This window comes from Mauremys mutica, chromosome 9 (genome assembly GCF_020497125.1).
Source record: "Mauremys mutica isolate MM-2020 ecotype Southern chromosome 9, ASM2049712v1, whole genome shotgun sequence".
In the NCBI taxonomy this organism is placed as follows: Eukaryota; Metazoa; Chordata; order Testudines; family Geoemydidae; genus Mauremys; species Mauremys mutica.
Genome location: NC_059080.1, coordinates 63,681,128 through 63,692,309, shown reverse-complemented (window position 1 = coordinate 63,692,309; position 11,182 = coordinate 63,681,128). Strand labels below are relative to the sequence as shown.

General features: G+C 43.2%; 1 protein-coding gene across 5 annotated transcripts in view; it reads left to right on the top strand.

The window, feature by feature from the left end:
- The first annotated feature begins 278 nt into the window (after window positions 1-278).
- RBP2 (retinol binding protein 2) overlaps window positions 279-11,182 on the top strand; it is a 33,312-nt gene continuing 22,408 nt past the window's right edge. Inside the window, exons 1-2 of one of the 5 annotated variants that reach the window (XM_045029178.1) lie at window positions 833-1,310; window positions 10,538-10,672. The gene's annotated coding sequence lies outside the window, so the exon portion shown is untranslated. Of the gene's footprint in view, window positions 1,311-2,389; window positions 2,447-10,537; window positions 10,673-11,182 lie in introns of those variants that run through there. The other 4 variants (XM_045029179.1, XM_045029180.1, XM_045029182.1 and 1 more) reach the window with 4 other exon arrangements.

Below are 11,182 nucleotides of genomic sequence, written 5' to 3'. Positions count from 1 at the left end.
TCTGTTACAGACACTAAAGAGCTGAAAATACACTTTCTAAACAATATATGGGTTTTAAAAGAACTTAACCATCATAATTGTTTTATCCCAATAAATATAGTTCATTATCCCAGATTTAACTTCCAGCCGCTTTTCTGATGCCACAAACAGATGGTAGCAGAATAATCTGAATAAATTGGTCCAGGTGAGTCACAGACCTGCTATCACTTGAACAAATTACCCAACATTTACAAACCAGAGGCTAGATTTTCATAAAACTCTCCAGCTGTGACATTTAACACCAGTTTCAGCTGGGAAAATACACTCTAACTGATGTCAGGATTAGAGAGTGAATTAAGAAGACTGAGATAAACAAGAACTAAAGGCCAGACGTTATGCAGTCCTAAATGGAGAAGAAACAGATGAGACACAGAATATGGAACAAAACAGGAACTAAAATGCCAAAGTTCCCCAGTATTAGGACATGCTCTGAATGGATCAGCTCACCAGCTCCATCCACACCATATGGAAAAGTTTCCCAAGGAACATAATCACAAATTTCTCCAATGCACCTGTTATTGTTAATGAATTTGACTCCTTTTCAAATCACTGCTGAAGGAGCTGTGAGCAGACAGGTCACTGAACACATGGTTTCTGGAACATCCCACAACTACAACATCGCCTGAAAAGTACCTTAATCACAACTTCAGACTGTCTGCCTGCTGCATATTTGCAAATTGACACTGCACCAAATCACATGCTCAGTGTAGCTCTGGATGGTTAATCAGCCAGATTTTCAAAGCTACTTAGGTGCCTAAAGATGCAGATAAGTGTCTAGTGAGATTTTTCAAAAGTGCCTCAGTCATTACCTCTCATTGAAACCAATGGGAGTTAGGTGCCTCTCCATCTTAGGGTGTTTTTGAAAACCCCACTTGGCACCTAAATCCGCCATTGAGGCATCATTAACATTTTCAAAGCTGCTGCCTAATCCCCTAGGCAGCAAAGTTTCAGCTGGCCTGCAGTTGCAAACCTGCCTAAGCCCTGATACCGCCCTACAGCTAGCAAACTGCTTGGAGAGCTGGAGGCAGGCTAGCGCCAGGTGGAGGTGCAGCAGAGCACCCCCACAAAAGACACCCAGGGGAATGGAGGGTGAGAGTGAGAGAATTAGCCAGCATGATCAAGTGAAAGAGAGAGAGAGAGGATTTTGGCAGCTAGGGCAAGGGCTGGCCTAAGTGTCTAACTCTAGGAGGGGGTATATAGCTGAGGCTCCAGAGTGAAGAGAGGCACCTTTCTTTGGCCTGTCAGCCAGACACCCCAGTCAGCCATTTAAGGTATGTCTACACTGCATTTTAAAACTGCCAGCTGACTCAGGCTTGTGGGGTTCAGGCTGGGCTGCAGTTTAAGGGAAGGGTGGACTTCTAGGCTCAACTGCTTTGCAGCCTGAGCTCTGGGACCCTCCCATCTTACAGGTTCCTAGAGCCTGGACTCCAGCCCAAGCCTAGAAGTCTATGTTGCAATTAAACAGCCCTGCAGCCCAAGCCCAAGTCAGCTGGTCTGGGCCAGCCGTGGGTGTTTAATTGCAGTATAGACATATCCCCAGATGCTTGATCCCCTCTCATCAGCATTTCACTCCTAGCTAACTTACGTGGCTCTCTGCTCAGCAAGCTGGCTTCTGAACATCCCTTTCTAAGGTGCTCAATTCTCCCCAAGCACTGATTGTATTGGAAACCTGGGGGCCAGGCATAAGGCACAAAATTCCGGCGGTTGGCTGCAGTACACCCAGGGATTAGGTGTTGTTTTGCTGACCAAAGCAACAGCCAAACACCTTTAAGGCACTGAGCCTGATATCTTTGCTACTTCCTGTGATGTTGCACTCTGTATGATTTTATGAACATATGCTAATGTAACTGGAATATGCTTCCTGCAAAAGGTGTCTTGTAAGGTATCATTACAAAGCTTATAATCTACTGAGTGATCATCCTATTTGTATAAATGTACCAGTCTTGTATCTGAAACTAGAAATATGAAATATAACTCTGAGGGCCTTTTGTAATTATGCAAAGTGTGGGCCATTAATGGTGGTTTGGAATCTTGATGACTCCCATTAACCAGGACAATTGACTGCAGATGGCTCTGTTTTACCTGTAAGTCTTCCTGTATACCTGTGTGCTGGCAAGTGGGCAATGAAGTCTTGCAGTGACATGTGATCATGTCACCTGAACTGGAATCTATCTTTAACCTGGTGTGGTGTCTTTCCACTGAGAAGAAGGGGGACCCAGATGGACAAAGGATTTCCACCTTATACAAAAGATATATAAGTGGATGGAACAGAGAAAAGGGAAAGCCATCATGAGGAATCCCCTAGCTACCACCTGAGCTGGAACAAGGGCTGTACCGGGGAAAGGATTATGCCCAGACTAGGAAGGCATCCAGTCTGTGAAAGAGACTTATTGAAACATCTTTCAGGGTAAGATTTTATCTGTACTCAGTTGTATTACTGTATCAGGTGGCTTTATTTTATTTTGCTTGGTAATTCACTTTGTTCTGTCTGTTACTACTTGGAACCACTTAAATCCTACTTTCTGTATTTAATAAAATCACAGTTTACTTATTAATTAACTCAGAGTATGTATTAATCCTGGGGGAGGGGAGACAAACAGCTGTGCATATCTGTCTCTATCAGTGTTATAGAGGGTGAACAATTTATGAGTTTACCCTGTATAAGCTTTATACGGGGTAAAAAGGATTTATTTGGGGTTTGGACCCCATTGGGAGTTGGGCATCTGAGTGTTAAAGACGAGAACACTTCTTAACTGAAAGCAGCTCACAGTTTGCAGCTGTTAGGGGACGTGGGTCAGATCCTGGGTCTGGGTTTGCAGCAGGCTAGTGGGTCTGGCTCAACCCAGGCAGGGCACTGAAGTCCTAAGCTGCCAGGGCAGGAAAGCAGGAGCAGAAGTAGTCTTGGCACATCAGTTGGTAGCCCCAAGGGGGTTCCTGAGTTCCAACCCATCACACTCCCTCTTTACATTGCTCACCTGTATTACCTCAGGTATTTTCTATGTGTCCAACAGTTTTCTCAGGCATGCATTTTCCTATAATATCCCTCCGATGCACAAATGAATGATTGTAAGTACGCAACACCGGCCAACCTATTATCAATCTATAATAAGATTTAAGGGACTTGTATTTAGAGGAGAGATTTCTAAATCTCATCTCAGTTAAGGGCAAATGTGAATACTTCCCAAATCGAGACAACTAGCTTTCAAAAAACTTTTAAGACTTCTTTTTTTTTTTAAATAAAAGCCACATGTAAAGAGACCTCATGCTTCTGATTCAGAGAGCGGCTCAATTACCCAAGAGACCATTAAAGGTAGCTTCAGCCTTTTCTCTCAGCTTCTCCCAATACAAACACCTACCTTTAAATATGGTGCTTAGGCAGCAGTCTCTAGAGGGAAAGTATCACTGGTGCAACAGAGCAGAATCCAGTCTGGAATCCCAGCTTTATCAATGGAATGCCAAAGACCTACTTGAGCTGAGCACTAAAGAAAGGCATGATAGATATAAAAAGTATTATGTGACAAACTTAATTGAAACAACTGAGCGCCAGTGGCTCGTCTTTCATACCTGGCCACAAGCCAAGGTTCTGATCTTCATTTTAAAGCACTGCCTTCTGCAGCGTTTCTTGAACTTTCCTCAGAAGCATCATGTACTGGCCAACGGCAGACAGGATACTGGACTAGATGCATCAGTCTGGCAATTCTGATGTTCCTAAATAGAATGTGCAAATATAATTTGAAAGGAAACTAAAGCTCCTAGGTATCAAAAAGAGGGAATATATTGTGAAGGCCATTGTTTTGTGACAGGAAACCTCCCTTGGACTCTTACGCCCACTACAATACATCTATAGAGGATATTATGGATCCCAGTAGAGTTGGGAAATTAGTCAGCTGGATCTGGGACAAAGAGCTTTATTCTTCCTTCAGTGTTTTCTCTATCTTTTTAACATTCAGTCCTATGAAGCTATCGCCTTGTCCCATATTTGCCAATAGTTTGACCTCTTCGCAATAAGAGTACGTGTTGAAAGACTTGTTTGTTTTTTTTCCAAAAGGAAAATAAAACCTCCCATAATTGCAGTGAAACCTAGGAGATTCTAAGGCCAGGGTCCTTTATGGATCAAATTAATGTGGTATTTTTTTCTTATAAGAAGACACCTAGATACTTGGGTGTTGTGGTGATGTAGGCATTAGAAATGCCTAGGGGTTTGGTCCTGCGCAATGCTATGTACTCTGACCTCAAAGCTCTTAAACACATGCCAACGATGTCAAAGTTAAGCATGTGCTTAAGTGCTTTGCTGAATTGGGACCAGACTCCTTGGCACATTGCTGGATTGAGGCGGACAAGAGAGCATTTTTGTGTGTTTTTTGCACCAATGAAGTCTGAACTTCCCAAGAGTCCAGTTATTGATTCTACTTTAATGTGAGTGTGCACTTACAGCCACTGTACAAAAGGTTGCTATAATGACACAGTGTCTTAGACTTGGGACATCTCTTACTGCCACGTAGTAACATAACCTTTAAACAACCACCTGGGGCATACATACTTGACAGAAGATAGGAAATCAAAGGTAATTGGCATTTTCCAGTATAATTGGAGACATAAAGAGATTACCCAATCACAATGCTTTTCTGGCGTCCTACTATTTTGTACTTTGCCACTGTGACCATTACAACTCATGATAATAGTCAAGGTTGTGGCAATTCTGGCTAGAAATGTAGTTATGAATTTAGTTCCAAAAATGGAAGGATATTTTGTTTCTTTTAACCAGCTGGATATAGTCCCTTTCAGCCTCTGAAATGGCCTCTTCCTTTTGCTGTTTGTCCTTGCTGTGAACTTGGTTGTGAGTCCACTTGTAGCACTGATGCTATTTGGGGATTTGGGGGGTGGGGGTTGGGAAGCATCTTAAACTATATTGAGCTTGGGGTACTAATTACCCTGGTATCTTATTAGATGCTGAACAGACTCTAGCCCAAATTCTTAGCAGTGTCCAACTTCCAAGAATGAAGCTGAGAAGGGAACTAGCTGCAGCTTCTTGATTCTGGGGCTGGTTCTATGCTGGTCCCAGTCCTGGCCCTAGATGGTCCATCTTCCAGTTAGGAATTGCTGGAGCACAGCACACTCTGACCATAAGTCCAGCACATCCTTCCTAATCCCAAGAGGCACCCTTCACTGGAAATAGCCATGGGAGAAGACACAGGAGCTGGCTATGCTGTCTCTCTGCTGGCTGGGACTCCCCAGGGCTGAAGAAATCCTCAATAAGAGAGATCTGGCTGCTTCTGCTCCCTTCACATTGTAAGAGTGGAGCTGAGTGAGAGGAGTGAAACTCAAGATTGACTCCACAATTTCTTCTCCAACAGTTCCAGGATTGAACCTACAATTTAAAATCAATTAAAACAAATGATAGAACTGAGATACTTGGTGAGCCCATTATAATCAATACTTTACATAACATAATACACAAAACATATTAATTATGGTCACAGAGTTAAGAAAAAAAATCACCCAGCTACCTACATATTTTAATACATAGAACTTCAGTGTGGTTCTCTTCCTGCTTGTGAATGTCATATATTTTCCTTCCTCGCAAAGACTCTGATACTACTACAGAAATAGCTCCTACATTATAATTTCCTTTGCTGGTACTACCCATACAGAAACCAAAACTGACAAATTATTTACCAATATCCCTCTCAGATGCCTGATTTTCTGTTCCATATTTAGAAAGCAGATTGTATTTATGTATGTATAGGATTTCCCTGGAGATCAAATACTATAGCACCTGAGCACCTCACAATAATTAAAGCTGCATCTTAAAATCCAAACAGAAAGTGGTGAGTGGGTCTCCAGTCTGGGCTCCACTATATGCTGTCCTCCATACAGTCCAAATGACTTTTAGCAAAAGAAGCTCAAACATTTGAAGGCCTGTCATTCTCCTCTGGCCTCCTTAAATCAAACCTTTTCAGCTCAGTTATTGGCAGGCTGTTACTCTGATTACACATTGAATTACAGGCACATTACATCTCTCTTTAGTGATTCATATAGGTCTGATTATTCCACTGACTAGTGTATTAAGAAACTCATTGACATACTTCTCACAATTTCTGTGAAACTTTTTTAATGCAAATCTGGAAAAAGAACTTTCAATTATCTGTTAATCAATGGATTAATCTGCTGCCCACCACATATAAATTAGAGAAAACTGTCACCAAAAGTTATTTTCAGCTAAATTTGCAGGTAGTCTAGATCCCTGTGGAATTCTCTTAGACATCTGCTTTCAATTTTTACTTGAGATGCTCACTCTGGGACTTAAACATCATTTAATTCATTTAGTTTCCGTTTTCTTTTTCCATTTGATTTTTTTTCTGTGAAAGACCATTTGCCATCTTGTAATATAAAATATGTAAAATTTACTAAAATATATCCATTCTGTCAAACAGGGGATGCGTTTATTTATTTTTATTTATACCACCTTTTAGAAGGGGGTGCCCTTAACAACTTTTTACAAATATACTAAAATAAGCAGACCAGTCAGTTCCCCAAGTTTAATGCAAATCCACAGCAACGACATTGATGCACCTGAAATTAGTTGATCCCAGCACACGCAAACCCCAGAGCCCCAAGCCACCACTACCTATCCCTGGTCTTGTCATGGTCAAGGGAGAAAAGGTGAGTGGAGCAGCACAGCATGAAGGCGCTTGTTATTACAGTCCAGCTGCCAATGTATCTTTCATTTTCTAGCTCTGGCTCCCATCCAGGGAGGTGCTGAATACCTTAAATTCCCATTCACGTCTTAGGGACTTTGGAGTTCTGAGCAGATTTCAGGTGTCATTCAACACCACGAAAGCATCACATCAATGGGACCCAGTTCTGCCCTGGAATCCACTACCGCAGGCCCTTTGTGCCTGTGTGGTATTCCTGTACATGGCTACAGGGGTCTGTGCCAGTGGATCCTGAAGCAGGATTGCAGCCTTAATTAGTGCATTTATCTCTCACTTAATTTCATAAAGTCATAGAGTTTAAGGCAAGAAGGGACCATCAGATCATCTAATCTACCACCATCACCACCTGCACACTAGACCCAACAACCCACATCAGACTAAAATATTATAGCTCACAGGAGACTAAACTATTATGTGTCACAGGCAGAGAATAGAAGGGACCAAGGTGCACCAATGTCCAATGCCCAGCAATGACAGGAAACTAATTCAGAGAGACATACATGGATAGTCCTAACAAGTGACCTGCACTTCATGCTGCAGAGCAACGTGAAACTCCCCCAACGTCACTGCCACCCCTGTACTCCTTATAACACCCAATAAAAGCTCTCACATGTGATGTGCTTGGAAGTGATCACCTTGCATTCTCTTTGGGGTCTCTCTGAAAAGGACCTGAACGTTTCTGACAGCTGATCAGGAATTTGAAATCCTTCTTATCCTGGCCTCCAAAGCTAGAACTTTTAAATGCTTATCAATGGCCTCTTAACTACAACGATAAACTCCCATGCTGCTAGCACTCCAAATCATGTTGGTCATCTTGCTAAACTCATGTCTTGGTATCATAATGTTAAGCAATCATATTTTAAAAAAGATCTTTACATAAAAAAATATTGTTTAAAATTGCCAGCTTTTACAATCACAAGAGTTCTCTCAGGACCATCCATATTGCCTTCCCCCCATTATTAGTACTGCATACGGGTAGCCCGTAGTAGGTGAAGACCAGACTTTCATGCTATAGTTTTGAACTTTGATAATTAATTAAGAGTAAGTTTTGAAGAGGAAACCTGTCAAGAACTTGTATTTAGGATTTTTGTAGGAGATTGCTATTTTTTGCTTGCTTGTTTGTTGACAGATTTGCATGGTTCCACATGCCCAGTCACCTCGGATAAGTACTTTTTTTTTATAAGTAAAATATTGCTCATTATTGTGGTCATGGTGATTAGGAGCAAGCAAATTTAGACTGGCCTCAGAATAGAGCGGGGGTGGAGCACCGATTGGCAAAAACAAAAGTTAGCACCTGTGTCCCCAGAACTGACAAAACTGCCCGATACCACCCACCACACAGGCCCCAGCCCAGAAGCCATGGCTAAGGAACCTAGCTGAGGAGGAGTTTAGGCAGATTACTACTGTGCTCCAGCAATCACTTGAGAGCTGCTGCAGTTGCACTCAATTTAGAGCAGCCCTGAGGTACTGACCCTGTGTGCATAAAACTCTTGTTAAGAATATTTGTTGGCTTTTTCTATAGGGGAAAACATTGGGTTTATTTGTTGCATTACTGAAGGTGGTATGACTTTTTCTACTTTGGGGCTTATAGGATTTTAAAACAAGAAGATATTTGGAGCATGGAGAATTTTTTCCTCATCCGATTATAACAATGATAAATTACATGAAAGGGTAAGGTCTAGGATGTTTGAGAAAGCCCCATTAAAGTGATTTCCAGCTGACGTAAAGAAGACCCATTTCTGTTTTTATTCGACAAAGTCAGTTCTTTAAGATGTTCTCTTAATGGATGAGCCAGTATTAAATGACATTATGGCACTTATGGTGGTCAGGCACGAACAGGCTAAGTGGGATATATATTCTTTTAGTTAAATTATGCTTGTCACAGGGAAAACAAACCCACATTGCCTTCTAGGGAACCTTTCCGTTCAAAATCCATCAATCAGTCTTCCAGTTCAATGTCTGAATAATGTAACCTTTATCTGATGAAGATAAGAACTGGCAATGGCAGTTAGAAAACTTTGCCACACAATAAATACAATTAAATTATAGATTATACATATAGATATTAATGCTCAACTCATGTAGGGAATTCAGACAATACAGAATGCTTAGTAGGGAAAATCCTGGTCCCATAGAAGTCAGTTGCAAAACTTCTTTTGGCTACAGTGGAGTTGGGATATTTCTGAAGGTTTTTAAAGCTTGGCCCCAGTTCTTAACAGGAAGACAGAATAGTCTACTGGGAAGGGTATAGGATTAGGAGTCAGGAGGCTTGGGCTGTATACCCGGCTCTGCCCTGTATGGTCTTGGACAAGTCATTTCACCTTTCTGTGCTTCCGTTTCTCTGTTTGTGCAATAGAGAGAATGATACCCATCTTCGTAAAGCTCTTTGAGGTCTATGGATGAAAAGCACTGTAAGTGCGACATATTATTGTTTAGGAAAATGTGGCATGTAATAATAATGAATTATATATTCCACATTTGTTTTGAAAATTAAGGCTGGCTTCAGCCATAACTTTGTTTTCTACAAAAGCACCACAAACTTTGTAACTTGGCTGCCACAGAGTTTAATCCTGATGCAATGAGCATTTTAACACAAGTGAGCTGAAGAAGGTTGGTTACAACCTTCCTTTCCTTTCTTCAAGCCAGCTGAATTCTTTGGATTGTGTCTCCCCAGGGCCGGTGCAAGGATGTTTCACGCCCTAGGCGAAATTTCCACCTTGCACCCTCCCCTGTCCCTGAGCCCCTGCCCTGAGGTGCCCCTACCATGGCAGTTCCCCCCCTCCACCCTGAGGCGTGCTCCCCCCCTGCAGCTCCGCACCCCCCACCCTCCGCCCTGAGGCACCCCTCCCCCACCCCAGCTCACCCCTGCTCCGCCTCCTCCCTGAGCATGCCATCACTGCTTCACTTCTCCCACCTCCCAGGCTTGCGGCACCTAAGCTGTTTGGCGCCGCAAGCCTGGGAAGCGGGATGAGTGAAGCGGCCACGGCGTGCTCGGGGAGGAGGCGGGGCAGGGGTGAGCTGGGGCAGAGAGTTCCCCTGTGTGCCACCACCCCCCCTTACTTGCTGCAGGCGGCCCTTTCCGCGCTCCCCTGCTCCAGCTCCCTCCGCCTAAATGCCGGTGGCAACCGGGGCGGCCGAAGATCCGGCCGCCACGGTCGCTGCCAAAGAAAATGTTGCCCCCCAAATCCTAGTGCCCTAGGCGACCGCCTAGGTCACCTAAATGGTTGCACCGGCCCTGTGTCTCCCTATGGTCAAATACAGAAACAGGACCACTAGTGACATTATCAGGAAGTCTCCAGTGACCAAGCCTCAGGTATGGCCCTGAAGTCCTTATGTGGGGAAGGGAGCTATTCCCAAGTAACAGATGATACCTATGTTTGAAATCAGCAAGAATAGAATTAAAAGAGCTGGGAAAAGATGGCAAGAAATTGACTGAGGACATAGTGTCATTGATCAGATGAGGAAAATCCTCCACTGGCAGAAAGCCAACTATTTTAAAGATTTACTTTAAATGAAAATACATAAAAATCCATTTTAAGTAAATTTAAGTGCTTGTGAAATGTGCCAGACTGATAAAACTGAAGTGCAAATCCTCTAGCTATAGAGCATGTCCAGCACAGCAATGAAAACTACTCTGTAGAGCTCTGCCAGTGTACTGCAGAACTGCCCTGGAGGAATCACCTCTTGGGGCATGAATATAATTAATTCTCCAGGCTACATGGGGTCTGTGCTGAAAGCCACTATGTTGAATTTGCTGATATTGTTTTCTTTTATATGCACAGCTAGGTACTAGCGTGAAACCTACAAGTCACTTCACATACCAGTGGGCAATTCAGCCAGCAGCCACATACATGATGGTGGTAACTTCCATTCTCTAGCGACAGCAGCCAGCTTTGAACCAGTTACCTAAAATAAAGGTAAAAGACGCCAGCTCTTGTTACCAATTTCCCAAGCCCTCCAATCTTCCTGTTCTCTCATTCTGAAGCCAGGACACTAACTTAGCTCAAAGAATCTCCAGAGCAGATCTGAAATGAGCTACTTTCATTTGTCTTTGGTTTGGCATCAAACAGTACGAATTAGGAAAACCCCCAGTGGTAGGGGCTGACCGGTTTAAGTTTGCAATGTTCCTTTTGCAGCTCCTTCCCACTGTGCATTTCTCTCCTACCTCCCCTCCCCCTGGTGGCAGATTCCTCCTCCCGGTGGCTAGATCTCTCCTTCCATCCCATCCTCTGATGCCAGCATCCCCCTTCCCTTCACCATCCCATGAATTGGCTTCCTCCAACTGCCAAGATGTGATTCTACTATAGTTGTATACCATTAAATGACAATAAAATGAAGGACCAGAGTCTTGGGGGTAGAGCAAAAAGAGCATAGGGGCTGGTCGGATTCAACTGGAGAGCACAGGAATGCTCCCTCCGGAGGCCCCT